A 9,040-nucleotide genomic window follows, 5' to 3' on the forward strand; every position below is an offset into this window, starting at 1 on the left:
GTTATTTCATTCCGGATACATTTTGACTATGTTAAAAATAGCATGTACGGTGCCCCTCATTAATCGGGCGATGCACCGTATCATATTTGATAACATAAACTTTGAACATAAAGCGCCCGAGAATTTCTTCCTCATCGTCTTCTCGGTGAAGATCACTACAAAGCAAAGAAACACCAAACAAACAAACATTTTGTCTCTTAAATCAAGAAAAAGAAAAAGAAAAATGAGATGATGACAATGGAAGGAATGTTGGAAAGGGCAGTAGTGGATGACATAATAAGGAGATTACTAGAAGGTAAAGTCGGATTAGGTGGAATAAAACAAGTCCGAATTTCCGAAGGTTGAGATCCGTCAACTTTAAGTCAACGCTAGACATCTCTTTCTTTCTCAACCCAATCTCTTCGACCTCCATGCTCCCATCAAGATTTGTGGTGACATACACGGTCAGTACCAGGACCTTTTGAGGTTGTTTGAGATGGGAGGCTTCCCTCCTACTGGCAGCTACCTCTTTCTTGGGGATTATGTAGACCGCTGCAAGCGAGCCTTGAGACAATCTGTTTACTCTTGGCATACAAAATAAGATATCCGACAAGATATATCTTTTGAGGGGAAATCATGAAGATGCAAAGATCAACGGGATCTACGGGTTCTATGATGAGTGTAAAAGAAGATTCAATGTCCGCCTCGGAAGATATTCACCGATCGCTTCAACCGCTTGCTTTTGGCTGCACTTGTTGATGAGAAAATACTTTGCATGCATGGAGGTCTCTCCGTGAGTTGAAAAATCTAAATCAAATTAGAGATATTCAAGGGCCCACGAGATCCCGGATAGTGGTGCGCTCTGTGACTTACTCTGTCCGATCCTCGATCCTCGGTTTGAGGAGGCGGGCGAAGCTTCCTCCAAAAAGGACTCACAAGTTTGTGATTCTAATGTTATCACTCACAGGAACTGAGTTCATGGCGTTTTGTCAATCTGCTCTACAAGATTTCACGTTCATCTCGGACTTAACTATGACCACGGTTGGAGATCCATTAAGGTTATCCTTTCGATGCAAACGTTCTGGTGAGGGGAACACAAAGTTATGTCATATATCCGTCTTCATAGATGCCTTATCCACTGTATGCACAACTTGAAGAATACCATAACGATCTCAGTATTTAAGGCGAAAGCGAGCAGTACCTCACTTAACCGCCAACATCTTCTATGTTTTCGAGTTGGATAAAGCCGCTTTGGCAATCAATGCCATCTTCCTCGCTTGAATAAAATCTTTGTTTTCCATCTTCTCCTCCGCCATCTTTTGGGCTCTTCTTTGCCTCTTCTTTGTTGCAGTCCATTGTTTGTCAATCAAGATCCAGTTTTATAGGCCTCAATAGTCCGAATTGTTTGTAATTCCTTCACTTCACACCCAACTTTGAACTTATCTAGTTAGGTATATTTATTTCGGTACACTTCTTTTGTGTCCACCTCTCAGTCCAACTCGGACCTCTCTCGGTTAAGGTTTGGTCATAGTTCGAATTTCAACTAATTACGTTCAAATATTATTCCAAGTCCATCCCCATTCTTATCTAATCCAAACTCTTATTTAATCCAATTTGATCTAATCTAAATTCTTATCTAATCCGAATTCTTATCTAATCGGAAGTTCCAGCTTTAGTCGCTAAAGTCTTCACCTTCAATCCAATTCAGTATTTACCCTTTTCTTCCCATTATTACTAAACTGCCTTTTACGTTTGGTTTTTAACGGTATAATCCAAGTATCGCTATTCCAGTGGCACGTGTCGTCAAAATCAATTTTCGTATTGTTACGTAATGTGTTCGGTACAGTTTTCAGAAATCAATTTCGTTCGAAAAATTTTACTGTGCATTTTTCAGCCATTTTTTAACTACAATACATCCCGTATATGTTAGTTTGACATTATTTCGTTTCCGATAATTCACGATATTTTTTTTTTTTTTTTCGACAGTCAATTTTCGAATTATTTCTTTTCGCACGACACTTCGTTATACATTCCGCTCATTTTTCTTTCTTCTTTGCCATATGAACTTTGTTCGCATGCCAAAGAGGGGGCGGTGTTTCGACCCCCACCTATGTGGCGAACGTCCATTGGTAGGAATTTCCACTTTATTCGTTTAATCGGCAGGGCTAAAGCCCAATTAATAATACCATAAATCGATGTATGAAGCCCATTAACTCATGTGTCTAAAGCTGAACCTTAGCCACATGGCTTGCCACTAATGTACGTTAATTTATGTCCAGATTCGTTTCTTATCAAAAGAGATAATTATCAGTTGAAAGTTATAGTCTATCACAATTACTCAAGCTACAAGATTACTTGAGCTACAAGGACTCTCTACTCTACCTATATAAATACCAAACTATTTTTCATTCAGAACTACGTTCTTGAGACTTGATCCCACTGATAATTTGGGTACGTAGGCAACCGTAAGGTACAGTCTCATCATTCCCCCGATCACTATCATTTTTCTAATTACTTTTCTACGTTCTTCATCTTTTTCATCAACACTTGGTGTTTTGATCATATTTGGTCGAAACATATACCAAATGCGACACATGATTCTCACAAAGTTAGCTTTATCATAAGTTTCTACAGCGGCCTTAACTCTCCCTTTGGTGTCTTCTTTGCTAACATTGTTGGAGATATGTTGTGCACAAAAGCAATGGTACGCATTTGGAAGAATTTTTGGCACTGCCTGGAGAATGCTTGTATGCCTATCTGACAATAGAACAAACTTATCTATAGGACCAACTACAACATCTCTGAGTTTTTGAAGAAACCAATCCCAATGTTCATTATTCTCTTTTGGGACTACACTAACTGCTATTGGAAAGCAATGACTATCTCCATCAACAGAAAGAGCAGTTAGGATGAAAGATTTGTATCTGCCCTTCATGAAAGTTCCATCGATCATAATTAACGGACGAAGGCACCTTTTGTAGGCATGAACAGTTACACCATAGCTCACAAACAAACGCTCAAACATGTGCTCGCTTGTTGTTATTATATCAGTGTGGCAATCTGGATCAATTTTCTTCAGTTCTTTAAAATAAACCGGCAAAGATCTCGGTATGATTGATTTGAAAAGCCCCTTATCTACATCGAAACAAAATACACCAGCTCAGGTTACATATGCCTAATAGTTACACGCCATGACAGATACAAGTTAATCGAAAAGATGATACATGTTCTTCATAGCATACTATAAAGAATAATTCGGTGTACATAGTATACCCTAAACACAAAATTGTACTAAGACTTTATATATTGTTACTAGTTAGCCTAATAGTTGCTGACAGTTACAATAGTACTCTGACCTTTTCTAATGCATCTCTAGCCCTCCATGCAACTTTATATGTCACATCAGTTAGTTATGACTGTTTCACCTCCAACTGAAGGTTCTTTGCAATCAGTTCTTCATTGTCCTTAAGCTTGGATATAACAATTTCTGAAACCCACTTTACGTCTGCTTGTGAATTTTTAGAAACATCCTTATCTTGTGCACAAGTGTGTGCATCTCTAAAAGTTATAACCACTCACATATCAGACCCAGTTGCAGGTTTTGCATACAAATGAAATGGACAGTTAGTTGTCTTACACTTGATTACCAACTTTTGGGAGGTAGTATTGCAACGACGTAAATCAAACATGTGTGCAATTGCATAAGATTTCATGTCTTTCACTAGATCATCTCGAGTGGCGTAGTGCTGACCTACTTTAGGGGGTACAAACTTCAACCCCTCATTACAAGGATTTACAATCTCACTTTGGTTTGTAGTGGTTTTTGGACTATGAGAACCACACAAAGGATCATATCCTTGACGTAGGTCTTCAAAATTCAGATCTTTAGCACCAATAACCCTAGCATCAACCATTCTTTCCAATTCGAAATCAATCTCACCTTCCTCATCGCCATCATTCACAACTGTCATAGGTGTGTCCCCCCACAAATACTCTTGACTTCGATTCGGAGTCAACCATATATTGCCATCATCATGATCATATTCTTCAACTTGATCATCTTCAACTACCACAACTTCACCCGCAGTAGCATCTTCATATTCATTTTGAAATTCAACATCCTCATTACTTCGAGAACTGTCGATTATGTTTTCTTGAAGAATGTCAGCTGTATCAACTAAATCATTTAGTATTTGAACTTCATTTCCATATTCATTTTGAAATTCAACCTCCTCATTACTTCGAGAACTGCCGATTATGTTTTCTTTAGGAATGTCAGCTGTATCAACTAAATCATTTAGTATTTGAACTTCATCTTCATCTTCATTTTGAAATTCAACCTTCTCATTACTTCGAGGACTGGCAATTATGTATTCTTCAGGAATGTCAGCTGTATCTCCATATGGATTTTGAGAATCAAACTCTTCATAGTCTGGTTGATCATCATTTTCAATACCAGTGGGATCATCCTCTGCATTATAATAGGTCAACCATTAGTGCATGGACTATCAGCGACTCAAACTATAATTATCCCCTGTAATGTTTATACTGCTCACCTTCAATGACAATTGGAAGAAGTATCCTTTCTTCTATTGATTTGCAACTACCAACTGCACTTGAGCTTCCCTTTGGGAACAAATCTAAAATGGTTACTAAATGTGAGTAATTGAATAGACATTTATGCGTAACTAACATATTTACAGGTGTACTACTTGTTCCCCATCCCTCACCTGCCATGACCTTTTCGAACGTCTCCAAGCTGTGTGGGATATTTTCAACGACATTTTCATTTTCCACATCTTGCAATTGACAAGTTGCAGTTGAAGGTTGTTATAGTGGACTGTCTGGGGAACACAACGTTTATAACCGTCAGTAACCAAACCATTTACTGGAACTAAGAATAACTAAAATAAAATTAGTGATTTATCTATTGGTTCGTCCACAAGTTTAAATTGATTGAAAGAATATTTCTGTCGAGCTAGCACTTTTTCTTTCAAAAAAGATTGTTTCCTTGGAGAATCAGTAATTGGAATTTCTTCATTGAGTTTCTTCTTAATATAATGTTCTCCACCACTTAATCCAGGACAAGCACTCTTTGGCAGTAGAGAAGGTTTAAACGGCTCACTACAAACTTGTTTCTTCTTCATACTAGGAATTCCATAACTTGATCCAGGACTTGCACTTCTAACCATTTCTTGTTTAAATAGCTCACTACTAACCGGTTTATTCTGTACTCTAGGTTGTCCACCACCTTTTCCAGGAGTAATGATAAACATAAAATGAATAGCTTACCTACGAAATGAACGATGAAATCAAAATGTAAGTAAACTAAACTATTTTTGATGCTATGTTATCAAAGTTTCCTACTCTCAATTCTATCGAAATAGAATGGAGTAACAAATTCGTTCCACTCCTAGTGCTCTAGCATGGAATTGTTTTCTAATCTAATTAATCAGTCTTAAGTCAATGAGAGCTTTACGAAGGTGATATACTACGATACTTACTGAATTTGATTACTTGAATTTAACTACGAATGCTATGGAAATATGATTGTTTTGAATCTAGATAAAGGATTAGAGGGGAATTGAATCCACCTCGAATCCAACTTAATAACCTAGTATAGATTCTTGTATCTCGATTCTTACGTTCTTACGGCAAGAAATTCGAGTTCTAATCCCTAGTGTTCATGGCATTTCTACCGAGTACTAATTAGCATGTGAGGTCGTCCACCCATTCTCATGGCGAATCACGACCTTCTAGATTGGAATAGATTCTACAATGCTTCTACACTATACCACCAAGTTTTCATCAAGGCTTCATCAACCCCTCTAATAGAGGTTTTAGCCTTGAATCATTCCGCAATCATTCCCATATGAATCTAAACTACACATATTATCAAGATTCGAAATTTACTAATCTAAACTAAACAATGGTTAAATTCTAATTAACAACTAAGAGATGGTAACCAACAATAATTAAAACTAGATCTAATAGATTGAAATAACACAATTCGAAATTGCTAAAACAACTATTTTATTTATCTAATCAATCAAGAACAATGATTCAAAGACTTAATCTAAAACAAGAATTGAAAATGGAACTAAAGCTTAATTTAATTAATGAAAACAGATCTAGAATTATCTATATTATTTTAGGTCTAACTAGCTACCATTAACAAAGAGCTAAACTTTGGTTTTTATACTTTCAGATCCAAAAATCGTGCATGGGCTTGGAGCCATGTTTTAGGCCAGAGAATCAGGCCCAAAACCCAATTCTTTCAGTCCAAAAAGGCTTCTTCAGCTGCAGTTGGCTTCCACAGACTTTTCGTCCACTTCTGCTCCTCTGATTGGGTCAAGGCTTATACCATTGGAAAGCTCTTTCCGAGCCGGTCGTTTTGACATAAGGTAGGCCCAATTCCGAGGTCTGAGTCCAAAGATACGGCTTTCGGACGTTCTCTGGCGACTTGTGTCTTTGTTTGACCGCGTGTCGACTTTTCAAACTTTTGGCCGGGCTTTAGGAAGGCTTTATCTTCTTAAATCTTGGCCTTTAATCACGGAACTCCTTAGTAACCGACCTTTTCTCCTTTATCTCACTAAAGTGGCACATTTCTGCACATAATGGACTTTGAAGTCTGAAATGCATAAAAATACGTAATCAGTGTTAACTCTTAATTATTACTCACATAATTGGTCCAAAAGTATGATTGTTAAAGGGTTAAAACTACAGTTTTGGGCTCTTATCAAGTAACACTATCTGTTTTAAACAGCTCAGTACAAACTTTTTTGTTCTTCACAGTAGGTTGTCTAGGACTTGATCTTCTAATTTGTCCTGCCCCCATACCACATGGTGTGATGACGATTGCTTCATTGATAACCCAAACTTTCATTGCTTTCGTTGGAGTCATCTTCTGCTTTTTAATCATGTTCAAGTAGTCGGTTTCTTCATCGATTCTACAAGGGGACTTGTTCATCAAATACCAAACAGAAAAACCCAATCTTATGCGTGATGACACAGCTTCAACAAGACACATGAATCCTTCAAAAGGAGTATCCACATCAAACACTCTCAATTTCACCTCACCCCCTAGATACTTCATCACACTATGCTTGTCAGATTTCATCTCGCCATCATAATAAATAAGCATATCGAATAAACCTGAAAAAAATACAAAGTCAGCACAATAAAAAGTATGAGCTTTTAATAAAACGACAGTAAAGTTCTTTCATTTATTGTTCTACATTTATGACATTGTATAACCTTTGTATAAATACCATAACTATGACAACAAAATCAACTTGGAAATGGTAAACCACCATGGAAACCTATAAAAAAAAAACACTCACACTTCTACGTAAAACTACAAAGAAGCAAACCGAAATATAAACTTACATAGAAACAAACCAACACTAAAGACAACTAAACAAATATCAAAACTAACCATTATCGAGGTTTGAGTTCTTTTCATCCATCACAATCCTTAGAAAAATCAAAAAAGAGAAAAACAGAGTAGAAGATCAAAAAAAGAAGAACCCAGAGAAAAAAGTGTAGCTTTGGAGTTTTGTAAAAAAAATTTGAGGTTGGCACAAAAACAAGGTAAATATTGTCTCGTCTTTGAATTACAAAAATAACGTAAAAGTTGCTGATAGTAGATTCATAAGTTGCTGGTTCGTGATCCCACAATAGCTAAAGTCCGTTTTCATGTTTGCTGGGTTGAAATCCAACGGTCATTAATCGCTGGTATGTATCGCTAAGAGAATCTAACGGATAGATATGACTGTGCATGTCAACATCAGAAGTACAAAAGAAGAGAGAGTGTGTTGCATAAGAGAGAGAGTGTAGCAGGAGGAGAGAGCGTGTGGTACGGAAGGGTAAAAGGATCAAAAACCCGTTGAATTAGTCAAAATTGAATGGCATGGTGGCGGTTGGAGAACAATGTATATTTATTATGGCCGATTTAGGCAATTACCCTTGTTTTTCATACTACACACAGAGACACTCACACATAAGCACTGCTGCCTCAAAATGGCAATTTCGTTCATAAAGAAAGGGAATGTCCAAAGTTTGGATCCCAGTGTATTGTTACCTTGGATCATGAAATCCAAATGGCCGGATGTTACGCGTAGAGCATGGACTTGCAAACACGTACTGGCTAAGGATGTAATTTCGTAGAAAAAGTATTTCCTTGAATATTTGCTCCAATTTTTACGTTTCTACTTTCTAGTAGTAATTTCCAATTAAATGAAGAGAAGGAAAAAGAAAAAGGGTACACTATGTGTAGTTTTAAATTTTAATTGTGATTCCACAAAGAATTGGTAGGAGAGTGTATGTTATGGGACAAGAGGGAGGAACAACATTTAAAATGCTCTTGGCTAATCAAATTTTGATATTTTGATAAGCATAAAGCTAGGCCGCCCGCATTTGTACATTGTACACTTAGAAGCCTTAAACCTTTTTGCCATATTCATGTGGACGCAAATTAATGTCGGCATGAAAATGTTGTTATTTGGATTTGACATCTTATGGTAGGATATACTAAGATGTATGTACTAGTTCATGGACCAAGTCCTAGGTAATCATGTTAAGTGATGTGTGCACTGGTACAATGCTGGGAGCCTGGGAGTTCATCGACCAAGTCCTAAAGAAATATTGGTAAGTATGTGTGTTACTCCAAAATACAACGGTCACTGTCTTAACTGCTATATCCAATCAAGCCTATGCACCCAAGGTAATCTAAAATCAGTAAATCCCAACCATTTTCCGATTTGATTTGAAGATCCAAAATTCACATGTTAGTAGCTGAAATATCAAATACACACCCATTAACAGTAGGAATCAAATCCTAATCCAAGATGCCCGAATTTGATTTCCGCCTGCTGGGTTTCCAGACCTGCTCTCTTTTTGTATATATTATATACCTCTAACCCCTCCTTATCTACCAGCTGTCTTTATATACCAACCCCACGTCAACATGTTTCAAACGCGTGTATACATTCGTTTCTATCTCATTTCTGAATGAACAAACAAGAATATGCCTTCGAAACAAAACGACCACGTAGGACTC

General features: G+C 37.2%; 1 pseudogene; it reads left to right on the plus strand.

The window, feature by feature from the left end:
* Positions 1 to 235: 235 nt before the first annotated feature.
* LOC147475335 (serine/threonine-protein phosphatase PP1 isozyme 8 pseudogene) lies at positions 236 to 953 on the plus strand (annotated as a pseudogene).
* The last annotated feature ends 8,087 nt before the right edge of the window (positions 954 to 9,040 follow it).

Source organism: Coptis chinensis, chromosome 9, assembly GCF_015680905.1.
Source record: "Coptis chinensis isolate HL-2020 chromosome 9, ASM1568090v1, whole genome shotgun sequence".
NCBI classification, from domain to species: domain Eukaryota; kingdom Viridiplantae; phylum Streptophyta; class Magnoliopsida; order Ranunculales; family Ranunculaceae; genus Coptis; species Coptis chinensis.